Raw genomic sequence first — 18,750 nt, 5'->3', positions numbered from 1 at the left:
AATACACCAAGCTAAATTTCGTGTAAAAAATTAACCATAGTGTGGTGAAGGGTATACAAATTGCAAAGTCGGCATAGACGTTTATGCCGACTTTAAAATATGTCCTTATATAACTTATTATGTATTACAAAATTATTTTTAGATCACCTTTTATATATAACCAAATTGATGTAGGGTATTATATATTCCTCCACTTCCCCACTTCAACTATTGATCCTTTTTTTATAGACTACTAGCTGGACCCGTGGCACTTCGCTGCCACAACGTTAATTTATCAACGTTCATTTTGAAAATCATATCAAAAATGTGTGAAGTGTCCATCTGTTCTCCTGCCTTCCTGATTGGTAACTGGCGATTGTTGTTGTTGTTTATCAACAAAGCATGAAAATGAAGAGAAGGAGTTTAGCTGAATTACTGAACTGTTTGTTATTGTCAGTACAGATAATGACACTTAATACGACAAATAAATATTTTGAACATCTTAACATCGATCGCCTCCATCGGTTACATCCTTCATTCTAGATGTTCAAACGATTTATAATTCAAATGCACACTATTCACTTCAATTTTTTTTTTAATCCATATTGCAATACTAATCGAGAAAGTCCGATGGTTCCTCTTGAGAACCATGGGTCGACTCACTTTCTGAGTCGATTTATGCATGTCTTTCCCTCCGTACATGTATTGTTGTGAGCAAAGTACAGGTCGCATTTATGATCCGATTTGGAAGAAATTAGGCACAGGTCACTCTTTTGACCCCAGGACGAATCCTTTTAATGTTGGAGAAAATTGATTCAGATTTAGATATAGCTCCCATATACAGTATCGTCCGATTTTATGTAAATAATACACCATACTGTCAATATTTTAGCGATTGTGACAATATTTCGCACAGCGTACTGAATTAAGTCCGTATTGATGTATGCGAAGTTTTGTTGGAATCGGCTCAGACTTAGATATTGTTAAATATATAGTTTCGTCCGATTTCACGTATTTTCCCAATATTTGTCCGATTGTTTTCCGACAAAATTTTGCACAGACTACATAATTAGATCCAGATTGATGTATGCGAAGTTTTGTTGCAACGGTTCAGATTTAGATATGGCTCCCGTATATAGTTTCCTCCGATTTTGTGTAAATGCAGCAATGCCATTAATTTTTTCATAAATTTCAGGTATGTGTATGGATTGTTTTAATTCAGTTCAAATACCTATGTACACAGTTAATTTCGTCCGATTCCATTTCAATGGTCCTCCAAACATGCTATGTCTTTTCTATTAAAATGATATTGTACATATGAGCATCTTTTGTATGTGCCCAAAGTGGTATTATAGGGTATCATATAGTCGGCCCCGTCCGACTTTTTGATCTTGCCTTACTGGTTTTTCATTTAAACTGTTATTTATGGAAAATGCAATAATGTTCTACACAGAACGTCTTAAGTGCAGTATATCTAAGTGTTTTGAAATAAAAAACAAACTTCAGTATGTGATCTTTATATGGGCAATATTGCCAATTTTTTAATATTCCATTTTCAAAAAATCAGCTTTTTTGTTTTTGTGGCACATCAATGATTTTTGGTACACATATAGAGAAAAATGTTCTGACTCCGAAACCGTTCGCGATCAAATTTTTGGTTGATGCGCGCAAAAGTTATCGAGGTTTTAATTTTGGGCATAAGAAAAAAATCTTAAAATTACGCCGTTTATTATTTGACCAAAAACCTTGATATATATCTTCCTCCGTAAAATAAGAATATGAATATATTATAATCACGGTAAAGTTGCACATATTCGCGAAATATGAGAAAAAATAAAAAATATAGCAGATTACATCAATATTTTCATTATATTAATGACATACACACACCTAAAAATTAATTTAAAAATATCTACATAATCTAAAGACCACGATGAATCAAATGATATCAAAATCACACAAGTCCGTTTAGCGGTTTCTAAATCACAGCGACAACAAAACAAGATATTGAGGAAAAAATATTTGTTTTTGGTTCGAAAAAAATAATTTATTTTTTTAATTGTATACAAGAAATTTCAGAAAAAATGTTGGAGTTATTCTGCTTTTTTACCCGAATTTCGCCGAAAAATTGACATATATAATAATTATTTTTGTGTATAAGTATACACCTTGCGGATTATATCTATAAATAGGAATAAATCTTAAAATAAAATAATATTATGAAATATACATTTTAAATAGCATGTAAATAGCGTAATTCTCATTCATTGATGCGCATGCGGTTTCCAGGAAGTACTGAAGTTTATCTTCCAATCCATATATATTTTGCGAAATTTCATTTGACGGCTAAGATGTGCCGCACGTTACATTGAAGTACCCAATAAATCGTAAAACGCGAATAATTTCCGAAAACTTCATATGCCATTAACGCGCATCCGATTTCGGTGTGCATCCTAAAAAAATACATCGATCTATACAATACAATATACAATCTATGCATTGTTTAAAATTTAATCTCAATCAAAAACAAAACATAATTTTGACTTATTCAAAATATGAAACATAACAAACATCGTTCTAAACCTTATTCACTACGCTGTGCCAAAATTCGTTAACCCTTTCAGTGTTTTTGTCATATTTATTCGACATTTAAAAGTACTCTCTTTCTTTGCGATTTTTCGGTTATCCTCCGTACCGTTACTATTGTTGTTTTTGTTTTTGCTGAAAGACAGACGAAACTGTCCAAGGGTTAAAATTACAATTGCTTTTTTCTCTGAACTATGCCCCTTTATATGATTTTAAATGCAAACTTTTAGATTTTTATTCCGACAAAAAAATTTTTGACACTGAAAGGGTTAAAATCTAATGATTTTGAGGGACTTTGGTGCACCATTTACCTAAAATCGGGCGAAACTATATATGGGAGCTATATCTAAATCTGATCCGATTTTCAGGAAACTTAGCACACGTCATTCTATACGTAATTCACTCACAAGTTTGTGTAAATCGAACAAACTTAGGGTCTTAGGTGCATCATTTAGATAAAATCGGACGAACATATATATGGGAGCTATATCTCCATCTGAACCAATTTCAGTAGGTTCGTCCTTGGGCCAAATAAGTGACTTGTGCCAAATTTCATCTCATTCGGATTATAAATTCGACCTGTACTCTGTTTACAATTTAACATCAACAGACGGACGGACATGCATAAATCGACTCAGAAAGTGATTCTATGTATATTCTCAAAATGCTACAAACATATGCACAAAGACATAATACCCTGTACCACAGTGTGGTGAAGGGTATAAATACTTGAAACGAATCGAGAGGCGATCAAAACATTTTTATCATAGTTTTTGTTTTATTTACGTGGCCACCACTCTATATACCGATTTTTTAGCTATAAAACTGGTATACATGTACCTAAAAGTGTAGCACTTTTAGGTACCACATCTATTCATAAGTACAAAACTCATATTTAAGTTAAGTTATTCCCTGCAATAATAGCAACATCGATTCAGACACTTAAAGTCACAAACTGTTTTAATTGTCATTTTCTTATTATTTTCCGTACTTCCGATATGAAATTATTCTGTATTCTTGCTTTATTTCTTGATCAAAATAAATGTATTTTTTTAAGGAATAACAAAATTTTTACAAAATTGTACTGATAACATTAAAGAATGTTATATTACAAAATGTTATAGGGAAAACCAGTAAGGAAAGTAGTAAAGTCGGACGGGGCCGACTATATGATACGCTTCACCACTATGGGTATATTAAACAGGACTATTAACATGAAATTGGATGAAATAAAATATGTGATATTTATCTAAATGTGAATCTACCAAGATCTATCCATAAAGTATGTAAATCGGCTTCAAACAAATATAAAAAGGTCATCCGTTGGGCTATGTCTGTACTTCTAGAAAACGCAACTACGTAACTAGGCTCAATTCAGTATGTTATGCCAAATTTCGTGCAAATCGCAAGGTATATGTGGTGCACCATTTACATGAAATCGGACGAAACTATATATGGGAGCTACATCTAAATCTGGACCGATTTTCACGAAACTTGGCAGACATCATTCTAGACTCAATTCAGTACGTTATGCCAAATTTCGTGCAAATCGAAAGACATAAAGGGACTTTGGTGCAACATTTACCTGAAATCGGACGAAACTATATATCGGAGCTATATCTAAATCTGGACCGATTTTCTATAAACTTGGCAGACATCACTCTAGGCTTAATTCATTACGTTATGCCAAATTTCGTGCAAATTAAAAGATATATAGGGACTTTGGGGCTTTATTTACATGAAATCGGACGAAACTATATATGGGAGCTATATCTAAATCTGGACCAATTTTCACGAAACTTCGCAGACATCATTCTAGACCTTAATGATTAGGCTGTACCAAATTTCGTGCAAATCTAAATATATATAGGGACCGTTTACATTAAATCGGTTAAATATATATATGGAAGCTATATCTAAATCTGAACCGATTTTTCCCAATTTCAATAGGGTTCGTCCTTGGGCCGAATAAGTGACCTATACCAAATTTCATCCAATTCGGATCATAAATGCGACCTGTACTTTGTTTACAATTTAACATGGACAGACAGACAGACGGACGGACGGACATGCATAAATCGACTTAGAAAGTGATTCTATGCATATTCTCAAAAGGAACAATGTGTCTATCTCGTTTCCTTTTGCCTGTTACAAACATATGCACAAAGACATAATACCCTGTACCACAGTGTGATGAAGGGTATAGAAAACAACCAATAAGACACAATAACACATTTCGTGAATAGTCTAATTCAGGTATACAGTACATTTATTTACTGTACTTCATATTCAGTAGAACTCTGATATTTCGCCTTTATCAATTCCACCATCACATTCATACATACAAATTGCGAATTGGCAACTCCTAAAGAAAAGAGGTTTGTGGAGTTGGTAAAAATCGGTATATTCACCATGGTATAATCTATATCTGTGGTTGGTATGTTTACTAACATTTTGCTATAAATTACCAATTCTTATCCAAAAAGGGGGCAATTTGTATGGGTGCTACTGTTTCCCCTGCCCCTATCAAAAAATTAAGTACCCTATCTTACCACAAATGTACTCAAAAATCGACTGTGAACATTTCATGAAAATCCGTTCAGTAGTTTAGGAGTCTATAGCTAACACTGATCAAACAAGCAAACAAACAAACCGACAGAAATGCATATATATATATATATATATATATATATATAGATACAGTATTTTTCGGATAGTTGACCCTACGGTTAATTGATTTCCACGCTTAATTGAACCACATGATGGGGCAAAAAATATTTCATAGGAAAATACATGTAAATTTTCTCGGATAATTAAACCCTGTTAATTGATTTTCCCGTTTAATTGGTTCAAAATTCATATCATCAAAAATAAATTTCCTTTTCTTTTCACCGGTGAATTGCACAATAATAATTGAAAAATAACCTGCCATTTTTATACCCTTCACCACACTGTGGTACAGGGTATTATGTCTTTGTGCATATGTTTGTAACAGGCAAAAATAATCGAGATAGACCCATGGTTCCTTTTGAGAATATGCATAGAATCACTTTCTGAGTCGATTTATGCATGTCCGTCTGTAGATGTTAAATTGTAAACAAAGTACAGGTCGCATTTATGATCCGAATTGGATGAAATTTGGCACAGCTCATTTGTTTGGCCCAAGGACGAACCCTATTGAAATTGGGAAAAATCGGTTCAGATTTAGATATAGCTCCCATATATATTTTCGTCCGATTTAATGTAAACGGTCCCTATATATCTTTCGATTTGCACGAAAATTGGCACAGCGTAATGAATTAGGTCTAGAATGATGTATGTCAAGTTTCGTGAAAATCGGTCCAGATTTAGGTATAGCTCCCTGTTATTATAGATTGATTTTAATTAATTGACGCACCAAGGAACCAATAGGAACAAAACGTTCTGAAATTAGTACAACCTAACCTGTGACAAGTTTTTTTGAAATCGCTTAATATTTCGATAGAACTTCCATATATATTTTCGCCCGATTTCAAGTAAATTGGACATCAAACTCCTCATGTTAGTCAGATTGACATCAAATTTTGCACAACGTAGAAAATTGAGCATAGAATTACGTAGTTGTGTTTTCTAGAAGTACAGACATAGCACAACGGATGACCAATTTATATTTGTTTGAAGTCGATTTACATACTTTATGGATAGATCTAGGTAGATTCACATTTAGATAAATATCACATATTTTATTTCATCCAATTTCATGCTAATAGTCCTGTTTAATATACCCATAGTGGTGAAGGGTATCATATAGTCGGCCCCGTCCGACTTTACTACTTTCCTTACTGCTTTTTTTTAATTTTAATATAATAATTTTTTTCTTAATTTATAACAAGCAATAGTTCTTTAAAGTGTTTGAATTTGTATAGCAAAGTATAACAGAATTGTAAGAGAAATGCAGCAAAAGGGAATGGGCATTTAAATGTAGAAATGGTTTGTTTGTTAAAGCTATTTTGTAAAACAAACTCATGTCTTTATTAAAATTTTAATTTGTTTGGCAGTAAATTTGAGCAAATGTCTTTGTATTATAACAATTTTCAATTATGTGGGTTATTTCACTTAGTGGACCAAATTTAATTTTCCAAGTTCAGAATATAACATGGCATGGCAAATCTCAAAGGAAATATTATTTCTTTTGTAATTGTTACACTACCATATGTTGAAGTATAAATATATCAAAATATTTATATATCTGAACTTGATCATAACTTTAAAATCTGCTATTGTAAAACATTTATTTTGTTATTTCTAAAAAAACCTTGTCTTTTAATTAGCCTCTCTTCGCTTTCCTACAACATATTTCTTTCTCAAATTTCTCTTCTTGTTCCATTTGATTTATGACTAAATATCTTCATCATCATCATCGTCATCCTGTGTTATAATGGCCATCATTTCATCTTGTCGGTTAAGTAAATCCCCGCCATAAACTTGTATTAAAGCACTATTACTATCAACTGGAAAATCATGATGATTGACATTGAATTCATTTAAATAGACTGCACCCAAATAGGCAGTATCTCGAGCTTCGGGAGTTTTACGATAGTGGACACCGATATCTTCGACTTGTATACCGCCATCAAATCCAACCACATAATAACGCACACGCCATCCATTGGCTTGCAAATCGGGACAGGCCATATCATTGGGTATTTGAGAACATTCCAGGGGGCCACTCAACAGCTCATTGTACTTGGGTTTGAATGGCGACACATAACAACGTCCTCTTTGTAAGCTCACCGTATCATAATAGTCGCCCAAAAATAAATAACAATCACGGGCATTATTACTGGTACAAAAACGTAGAATACAATCAAATTCACCATCTTGGGGATTGAGTTTGTAGGCATAGGCAAATACCAAACCACCACCGGGGAGTTTAAAATCGGTGGCGAACAAACGAAAACTGCTGTCACATTGGCTGATGCGGAGACATAAGCCACCGCTGAAGGCATCATCATAGTGTCTGGTTGCCAACTCATGTAAGGGTACAGATGGTTGTAACGATTGGCGGGATAAATTGAGGCTGCAGCCTCCTCTCCACCCTCCTCCTTCCACCGCTGCCTTCGGCAAGCCACTTACATAGGTACGTTTACCCGAACCCATACAAAAGTCGGTATAAAATCACAACGTATTATATGGATGCGTTGCCAAATGATCCCATAACAGCCACCAGAATTTTTCATTTCTCAGTAGAAACGTTAAATTCACAGCGTCGTCGCCATTCTCCTGTTTTATATTATAGCCGAACTGTTGCAGCGTTTCATGTCCAGGCTGGTGCAAATATGCCAGCCGAAAAGCGTTTTTTGGCAATGCGTGCCAACGTTCGTTTACTTTGGAATTTTGGCAATTTGATTACGGCCAAATACATCAATGCCAAAACACTTTGGCTGTGATCCCGCTCCGGTTCGCAAGGCTACTGTCGGTCTAACTGTAATTTATGAGCGTGGCATGAGTTGACCTAAAGAAACGCACATTCTTGGCATTCAACTCATTCTGCCATGACAACATACCAGTTTCGATGACACTGTCATACTAAAAGACAACACCCGCTTCGACATGTTGTTCAACGGATTCACGTAGTCGATTGAGGAAGTAACTGAAAATGAAGAAGAAGTAGAGAATTAGTGAAATATATAAAAAGAACAAGTAGCAGCAAATATTAAAAATAAATAAAATTGACATTGAATTCATAAATGAAGGACGGTAGCAACAACTCATTGGAATGTCATTTGTCAAGGACATTTCCAAATCGGTTGGAAGGATAAATGGTGTGCCACAGGATGGTGTTTAATACTCTTAAGGGTGCTCGTTGTGGTCATTCCTTTCCTCAGCCAATAAACCAAATTTAAAAGCTTAATGGAGATTAGACAGCATTCACTTCTCTCTGGTTTCAAAAATAAATATATTTGTTAGTAGTGTTGACATTGGAACACTAATAGATTTATTTGCAAATTAGTTGAAATAATTTCTAAACAAATAAATTTCATTTTCATTTTTGTCTGTTTGTCTCCAATTTCGTTTTTGTCTTTTCTTCCTTTCTCTCTGTTTCTTAGTAAAAAAAAGTTAAAGGACATTGCGGTTTTTGTTTTCAGCAAAATGAAAATGTTTTCAGTTCATTGTTTGTTTGCGAGTGAAGAATATTTATTTTACTTGATTCAATAAAAAAAAATCTTGGGCTGTAACAGAATGCAATGCAAATAATGACTACCAACGTTATCCATTCTGGGAACACACTATGGGACACGTCTATAAGCAAGAGAAGGTCAAATTTTTAGATTATCCGATTGTTCAAGAGATTTAAATTTATTTTAATGGAAGGAACTACATATATTGAACAATTTAAAAGCAAAACTAGGAACGGTACGAAAAGTACCAAAAAGTACTAATCTATACTAATAAAAGAGTAACGATTACTGACGCCCAGACGAAACGGCTGAAGCTAGAATCTTGAAATTGGGTGAGGGTCACTCTTGGTCCAAAGGTGACAGATAAGGCTGGGTTTTTGGAAATTCGTACTAGAACCGTACGAAAATTACTAAAAAGTACTATATGTGATACCATTTGTATTTGGCGAACCGGTAAAGCTAGAACTCTGAAATTTGGATTGGTGGTCGCTGATGGACTGTAAGATATGTGTAGCAAAGGGTTTTTGGAAATTCGAACTATAACTATCCGAAAAGTACGAAAATGTACTAAATTTGGTACAAATTCGTAGCATGTGAATGGATAGAGCTAAAAACATAAAATGTGAAATGCGAATTAAGGCAGAGATGTAGAGTCTATTTGAGGAGATGGTTTTGAAAGCGTGTACTCATGTGTACGAAAAGTACTATATGGTACTATATTTGGTACAAATTTAATATATACTAATAAAAGAGTAAAGTGATTGACTGACTGATTTAATGATACATCAATGCCTAGACGAAACGGCTGAAGCTAGAAACTTGAAATTTTGGGTGAGGGTCACTCTTGGTACAAAGGTGACAGATAAGGCTGGGTTTTTGGAAATTAGTACTAGAACTGTACGAAAAGTACTAAATGTAATACCATTTGTATTTAGCGAACCAGTGGAGCTAGAACTCTGAAATTTGGTTTGGTGGTCGTTTATGGAGTGCAGGATAGATGTACCAAAGGGTTTTTGAAAATTCGAACTATAACTATCCGAAAAGTACTAAAATGTACTTAATTTGATACAAATCTGTAGCATTTAAACGGAGCTGGAATTCTGGAATTTGAAATTAAAAGTACGGTCGGAGTGTAGGATTGGGATATGAACGAGTTTTGGAAATTTGTTACTTGTGTGTACGAAAAGTACTTAATCGTACTATAATCGGTACAGTTTGGATTTGGGTGAACCGATAGAGGGGGAACAATGAAATTTGAAGTTAGGATCACTATAGGGGTGTGGTATTGGGGTCATGATTCAGTTTGAGAAAATAATACTTATATGTACTAAACGGTACTAAATTTGGTACAATTTGAATTTTAGGAGAACCAATAGAGCTATAATCATGAAATTTGGAGTCAGGATCACTGTTGAGGTGTAAGATTGAGATATGTAGGCATTTTTGTAAATTAGTACTAATGTGTACTAAATTTTGTACAATTTGAATTGTGGGTAATGCGATAGAGTTTGAATTCCGAAATTTTGATTTAGGATCACTTTAGATGTGTAGGATTGGAGTATGTAGGAAGGTTTGGAAATTGGTACTACTGTGTACTAAATTTGGAACCATTTAAATTATGGGCGAACCGCCAGATTTGTAATTCTGAAACTTGGATTTAAGATCACTGTAGAGTTGTAGGATTGGGACATGTAGGGATTTTTGGAAATTGGTACTACTGTCTAATAAATTTTGTACAATTTGAATTGTGAGCAAACCAATAGAATTGGAATCCTGAAACTTGGATTTAGGATCACTGTTGGTGTGTATGATTGGGGTATGCAGGAAGTTTTGGAAATTGGATTAGGATCACTGGTACTATTGTGTACTAAATTTGGTAAATTCGAATTGTTGGTAAACCGATAGAATTGGAATCCTGGAACTTGGAGTTAGGATTACTGTGGAGGTGTAGGTTTGGGTTAAATAGGAAGTTTTGGAAATTCGTACTACTGTGTACTAAATTTGACACAAATTGAATTGTGGATGAACGATCACTGTGGCTGTGTAGGAACTATTGTGTACTAAATTTGGTACAATTTAAATTGTGGGTGAAGCATAGACTTGGAATCCTGAAATTTGAATTTGGGTGTATGATCGGGCTATGCAGGAAGTTTGGTTGGATTGTTGAGGTGGGTACTCTTGGAAATAATGTGTGCTAAATTTGGTACAATTTGAATTTGGGTGAACCTGTGTAGCTCGAATCATGAAATTGGGTACTAAATGGTACTCAATTTTAATTTATTTGCGATATTAATGTGTGGAGTCCTTAGTTTTTCTCACATATGAAATTTTCTATGAAAATAAAATAATATGATAATACATGTTTAACTATTTCCCACATTCGCTAACGAAGTTGCGGGCATATGCTAGTTACATATAAAACCCTTGTAGATATTTAATTTTTTTTATTGAAAAAAATGTATTACATAAAAATGTATACAATATTCAATCACAATCACAGCAGTCAAAATACAGAAACCTCTTCAAAAAACACCATTTGTCTATAACAGATTTATTTGCTTTAGATACAGGCAATGCATATGTCTTCCTTGGTATTATTTACCTTGTTTTTGCCAATATCTATTTTGTTGTGCACTTCTTTCTGATATAATGGTTTCCAAGCCAATAAAAAACTTTGGACGATTATTATAGTGTACGCCCGCTGTGTGAGATGATAAACAAAAACCCTAGCAAATAAGAATTGCAAATTGCTTAAATAAATAATATTGTAATGATAATAGTGGCATTGTTTTAAATCAATAAACCAACCCGAATAGAAGAAAAACAAAAAAAAAACGAAGTTATGATATTCAGTTGTTTGAAATGCAAATTATTGATGATAACCTTTTTTATCAAAAGGTACTCGTTTAACGTCATAGCATTTATTTACGATAAAACGGAAAGAAAAAAACAAACATGAACTTAATATAAATTGACCGAATCGAATTTTTGATACCCACCAATATGATGTGGACATTCAAAATATCTAAAATCGAGCCACAAACTATGACAAATTTCTGGAAGCTAATTTTCAACTTTTCTTTAAAGAAATTCCTTTTTTTGTCAAATGGTACAACTAAATTTATATAACTAAAATAAACAAACTCTTGGTGTTGGTACTACCATTTGCATTTTGGATAAACTCAAAACTTTTCGGTTAATATCAAACTATGACAAAAGGAACCAAAAACAAAACTGAACTATTGCAACAACGACAAAAATTCCATCAACCATGACAACGACCAAAGTAATAACATGACTTATAGTTTGTCCAAATCGTTTTGACACGGCAGATAGCTAGCTAGCTGCCTGGCTGGTAGTACAAGCATACGAACATTTAGTTTATGGATTTGGTGGTGTGGGGGAGTGACATTCTTTGGTTGGTATTTTTTTCGTTATTTTCAAAACATATACTTGAAAAAAATATAAACTTTTGAAATACGTTCGGTTGTTTGTGTCACGGTTATTTATAGAACCAGAAAGAGGCGATATTGAATCAACGATTACAATTTTTCATGGACAAAATTTCAATTGTCAATTTTATTGGCACAATCACTATTTTGGTGATTTCATATCGTATATAAAGACTCCCCGGAATTCATATCATCTATAACGATTATCTTCCCTCCAGCTTGTCTATTAAGAATCCCTGCCCTCCAGCTTGTATATAAAGACTTCCAGTCCTTATCTACAAAAACTCTCTATTTACGAAGAATTCTTGACCTTCAGCTGTTATATAAAGAGTCCAGCCCTTCAGCTTTTATATAAAACCAGTAAGGAAAGTAGTAAAGTCGGACAGGGCCGACTATATGATACCCTTCACCACTGTGGGTATATTCAACAGATGAATCCTAACAGACGTCGAATGTTTGAAGGACCATTAACATGAAAATGGATCCATAAACATGTAATTCTGCAACCTATACTACATTTTTCATTTGGTCACATACAGGGTTGCTTCAATTTTTTGTCAATCGGCCTACCTTGGGGCCTTTGGGGAACCATTTATATATAGGACGAAAATATATATGGGAGCTATATCTAAATCTGACCGATTTTCAGGAAACTTAACCCACATCATTCTAGACCTAATTCAATACGCTGTGCCAAATTTCGTGCAAATCGAAAGATATATAGGGACTTTGGTACCCCATTTACATAAAATCGGACGAAAATATATATATGGGAGCTATATCTAAATCTGAACCAATTTTCCCAATTTCAATAGGGTTGGTCCCTGTGCCAATAAAGTGACCTGTGCCAAGTTTCATCCAAATCGGATCATAAATGCGACCTGTACTTTGTTAACAAAAATACATGGACGGACGGACAGACGGACATGCATAAATCGACTCAGAAAGTGATTCTATGCATATTCTCAAAACCCATGGGTCTATCTCGATTATTTTTGCCTGTTACAAACATATGCACAAAGACATAATACCCTGTACCACAGTGTGGTGAAGGGTATAAAGAGTCCTGAGATCTACAATAAAAATTCCCTCCCCATTAAAAAAACACATAAGTCTGAGCTATTACAAAAACGTTCAAGTTGCTGAAATTATTCAAATTCATCATAATAAATATTAGTTGGCATTAAATTCAGAAAAGAAAATATTTTTCCAATACAGAGAATACAATTTTTACAAAAGAACAAAAGCTCAATAAAAATTGTCATCACCGATTAAAGACGATATAATCTATTAAATTCCATTTGTAGTGTATTTGTAAATAAATAAAATAAGTAAAATCCACTTGAAATCTCGTACATTTTTTTCCATACATACCTTACTATAAATTTTCCATTGAATCTTGTTCGATTTTGCACTCGACATTGATGAGCCATCCTTCGAAATGGTAATGTTTACACACTTTCACCATAGCGTCCACAATATTGTCTATCATTTCGGTTGAGGCCAGCACATCGTGTAAACGTTTGGCACCATCCGAAACTTCGGTAATGAATGTACCTGTAGAAGAGTGTTGAGGGACTGTGAGTGGAATAATGTAAATTGTATTGAAATGCAATATATTTAGCAAAAATTTAAATTTACACATGTGTGTAAATGTCATCGATATGATTTCAGATAATATAACCCAATAAACAAAATTATGTGTGGTATTAGTTCATGGATATACAACTCGTCCCATGTATGGCAAAATTATTTGGTTCACACAAATGATGTCAGATACGTTTGACACCATATTTGGTATATGTCCCAGCTTCCTACTAAGTGCACTTTTCCTTCCAATACTTTGTGAACTTATTTCCCAATTTGGACATTCCTTTCAAATGCTTCACCTAACTTCGATTGTAAATATTTACGGGGTGTATAGATTTGCGCGTGTTTTAGACCTCTGTGTGAAAAAGGATTAAAGTTATTCTCTTTTGCCTACAAAGTGACATAGCAAATATACACACATCAGTGTGTAAATAACGTATGTGTGCGTGCGATGCGATGCGGTCGAATCATTCACAATTGCATACGCAAATGGAAATAATAACGAATTTTAATTAAAAAACGATAAAAATCCATTAATATATTATAAGGATTTTTCGCATTCCATACATTATTTGTATGTAAATCCATATACAAATTTTAATTTAATTGCATTTATATGCTGATCGATCCAATCCATTTGTGTAATGATTAAAATACAGTATACAGATGACAGAAACGAACCAATGTGATAAACCACATTACTACAGCTTTTGTGTATGAGAATAAAAAAGAAATGAATCCACAATGTCGAAGTTATTCAAAATGAATTATTTTACGTTGCGAATACAAGTAAAATTGGTATTAAGTTTAAAGAAAACATAAAACCGTGAAAATATGTCCACAATGTATTTATGGAAAATCCAATATCCGCTTGAATTACACGATTTTGAGGGGGATGGAAGCCTTGGAGAGTATATTAAGCCAAAGGACTAATTTGCCATAGGTCAAGTCGTTTTTGAGCTATGGAGGATGAATATGTTTTGTTGGTAAGTTTTTTTATGAAGAAATGACTTTATTAAGTTTAAACCAGTAAGGAATGTTCAAAAGTCGGACGGGCCGACTATATGATGCCCTTCACACACTGTGGGTCGATTCGATTTCTTCGTTGTAATTTAAGATTTAACTTATTAAAATATTCTTTTAAAGCTGTTAAAAATCTAAATCGAGCTTAAATATTTAATTTCCGAAGCAATTAAAATCATATGAATTTCCGGTATGCGTTCCTTCTAAAAACGAAATAACTCTATATTCAATTCATCTAAAATTGTCTTTATCTCGAAGAATTGTGCCACCCATAGATTTTATTAACGACTTTTACCGAAATATTCACAATATTTGTCTTGATTGTAAACAGAAGTATATCCTCGAAGTAATTATGGATCGATCTTGTTTCCTTCTTCATGTTACATAAAAAGTACATAATAACGACAATTTCCGAATTTGAAGTTAGAGCAATTTTCTATCATTTCATTTTCAAACAGATAATATATATTTTTTCTTCTACTTCTTCTTCTTCTTACCCAACTTATATATAAGCCAGTGAGCGGAGCAGTATAGTCGGACGGGGCCGACCATATGATACCATACCCAACTTCCTAGAAAATCTAACTTTCTGTGATACTACATTCTGATATTGGGCAATATTTCGCGATATTTGCACTTGATCGACTAGAGGCCAACAAATAATAATATTCAGTACATCTCTTCTAACTACTTGCCCCGATTCCTTTCACCAGGTGTTGTGTGTGTTGTGTTAAGTTTTCGGTCCACTTCATCCTAATATTATTTATTGGTCATCACCGAAAATTACAGGCGTTGTCCTTGATCATACCTGGATCCTCATTGAAAATTTCCAAACGATCAGCGTTATATTTCCGCTCTCTAGTGTGGTAATGGGTTATTTGAATACCTAAGCACCAATAAATATTTAAATGCAACTCCCACATCCGAGTACACACGACAACATAATTAGTATCAATTTAAAGGTCAACCACTCCTCTTGGATATGCTATCAACTTTTCGGGTCTTTGTTCTTCAGGGGTAAATATATACGCTATAGAATACAAATTTTGTTATTTTTCCCACAAAAGTCAAGGTCTATTTGACCCGCTAAATATTGACCGATCTTTATCAAAACAGGCATGCTTATTCTCTGGCCCCATCCCCTTCTCCATGCAAAAATCGCGGTGTTTGGGCCATAATTGCGACATCTGGAACGACCAGAAAATCAGACAAAAATCATGTTTTTGATCCATTTCACCCCCTTAATATTAACGGATCTTTCCAAAAAACAATAAGGGTCTTCATTGGCCAGAACCCATTCTACATGCAAAATTTCGTGAAGATTGGTCCATAACTGTGGCCTGTATCGTGTTTACAAATTATAATGGACAGACGGACGGACACACCTGTCTAGATCGACTCAGCTAGTCGAGATATGACGATCGGTATAAATATACCCTACACAACTATGTTGTCAGGGTATTACAGCTTTGTGCAGCCCCAAAAGATTGTAACGCCGCGAAATATTGGTCCTAGACCCACCTTTAAGTATACCGATCGTCATATCTCGACTAGCTGAGTCGATCTAGACATGTGTGTCCGTCCTTCCTTCCATTATAATTTGTAAACACGATACAGGCCACAGTTATGGACCAATCTTCACGAAATTTTGCATGTAGGATGGGTTCTGGCCAATGAAGACCCCTATTGTTTTTGGGAAAGATCGGTTAATATTTAGGGGATGAAGTGGACCAAATACTAAATTTTTGTCGGTTTTTCTGGTCGCTCCAGAGGCCGCAATAATGGCCCGAACATTGTGAAATTTTCCATGGAGAAGGTGTTTGGGCCAAAGAATAAGCATGCCTGTTTTCATAAAGATCGGTCAATATTTAGCGGGTCAAATGGACCCTGACTTTTGTGTGAAAATGACAAAATGTGTATTCTATAGCGTATATATTTACCCATGAAGGACATAGCCCCGAAAAGTTTATATTTTACCCAAGAGGAGTGATTGACCTTTAAATTAATACCAATTATATTGTTGTATGTGCTCGGATGTGGGAGTTACACCTAAATATTTACAGGTATCTCTGTATTCGTATATTATTTAGTAACTCATTTTCACTCTAGAGCGCGGAACTATAGCGCTGATCGTTTTGAAATGTTCCATAAGGTTCCAGTTATGGTCAAGGACAACACCTACAATTTTTGTTGATGATCAGATAATAATTTTGGAATGAAGTGGACCGAAAACTTAATTTGTTGTGTTATTTTTGAGTCGATATATAGACCACAAATGAAAGCCGAACATCACAAAACAACCCACGGTGAAGGGAATCTGGACAATAGCTGTACTGAATACTCGTAATATTCGGGAAATATGTATGTGTGAGGAAGAGGAGCTGTTTACCTCTTATCGGGCAAGAGGATGCCAATATAACGAAATATTGCCCAGGCTCGGAATAAACATCCGCAGAAAATTTGAGTTCCGTTGTAGTTGTGTAGGGTATCACTGCTCACTGCTTTTATTATAACATTTGAAACACAGTGGAAACCAGTGCGGAAAGTGGTAAAGTCGGACTGGGCCGACTATATGATACTCTTCACTACTTTGGGTATATTTTACATATGTATCCCTACAGACGTCGCGTTTTTGTTATATATCTATATCTGAACCGTCTTCAGGGAATCTTGCCAGAGACAAATTTATATTACTTCAGTACGTTGTTTCAATCGGCCTAGCTATGGATCTTTTCACGAAGCTTAGCAACATAATTCTAGACTTATTTCAGTACCTTATACTAAAATTCGTGCAAATGAAAATATTTCCAGGGACTTTGGTGCACTATTTACCTAAAATCGAACGAAAATATATATGGGAGTTATATCTAAATCTCAACCGATTTGCCCAATTTCAATAGGGTTCGTCCTTGGGTGAACTGTGCCAAATTTCATCCAAATCGGATCAAAAATGCGACCTGCACTTTGTTAACGGACGGACATGCATAAATCGACTTAAAAAGAGTTTCTATGCATATTCTCAAAAGACATAATACGCTGTACCACAGTGTGGTGAAGGGTATAAAAACAGGAAATATGAATGCTTTGGCATCGTCCTTGTTGGCAGCACACAACCATCGACCAACATCATCTGAGCTACAAACATGCACTTTACAAGCATGAGTGGATATACCAACAACCTACGCACACAGCATTGTTGTCTACCACCGCTGGGGATGTATCCACACACATCACCATGTGCGTCTGTGTAAATGGTCCATTCATTTTATTTACGCAATAGGCGTAAATCTGTAGGTAAATGGGTCAATCAAAAGGGCAGACAATTCTGGTCAACACATTCATATGCCAATGGCTTAAAGGATATACCATTGATGTATGTTCGAACTTAATGAAAGACAAAGACATAAGCTTTCATGTGTGAATATGATAAAAAAAAAACAGAAAAACATTCAAGCCACATATAAACTTATGGCCGAACTCAGTTACTACTGGTCAGGCATACATTTTTTTTTTTTTTTGATATCTACTCGAATCTTTACAAAAACAAATCCGTCAAAATCCAAACCAGTTTCAGTTTCAATAAAGTATTTGTTTCATCCATAAACATAAGAGGTTTATGGTTGGTCAAACATTTTCCGCGATAAAGGTCAAATTTTGTTCCAAATTTCCAAATTTGTTTCATGTATTACGTTTCGTTCTATTGACAATGAAATAATGCGGAGCTCATTTATAGAATTCGTTTTGTTGTAAAACAACAAATGATCCCTGAAAACAATAATAATCATGGTACTTCATTTGGAAGAGATGGAAGAAGGACTAATACAATCGCAATATTAAATTAAATTTTGGGAAAAAATCCAGCACTTCCCATCCTTAAAATACTTTTATAAATTTAATTCTTCAAGGGCTACCACGCGTGAATTTTTTTAAATATATTTTTTCAAGGACTACCACAGGCG

General features: G+C 34.4%; 1 pseudogene; it reads right to left on the bottom strand.

Moving 5' to 3' along the window:
• Window positions 1-6,942: 6,942 nt before the first annotated feature.
• On the bottom strand, window positions 6,943-13,823 carry LOC133330684 (cytosolic endo-beta-N-acetylglucosaminidase-like; annotated as a pseudogene).
• Between the last annotated feature and the right edge of the window lie 4,927 nt (window positions 13,824-18,750).

This window comes from Musca vetustissima, unplaced genomic scaffold (assembly GCF_032173495.1).
Source record: "Musca vetustissima isolate MV318-11 ecotype Yass unplaced genomic scaffold, APGP_CSIRO_Mvet_v1 utg22710, whole genome shotgun sequence".
In the NCBI taxonomy this organism is placed as follows: Eukaryota; Metazoa; Arthropoda; class Insecta; order Diptera; family Muscidae; genus Musca; species Musca vetustissima.
The sequence above is the reverse complement of the archived record's forward strand: the minus strand, read 5'-3'. Positions and strand labels throughout refer to the sequence as shown.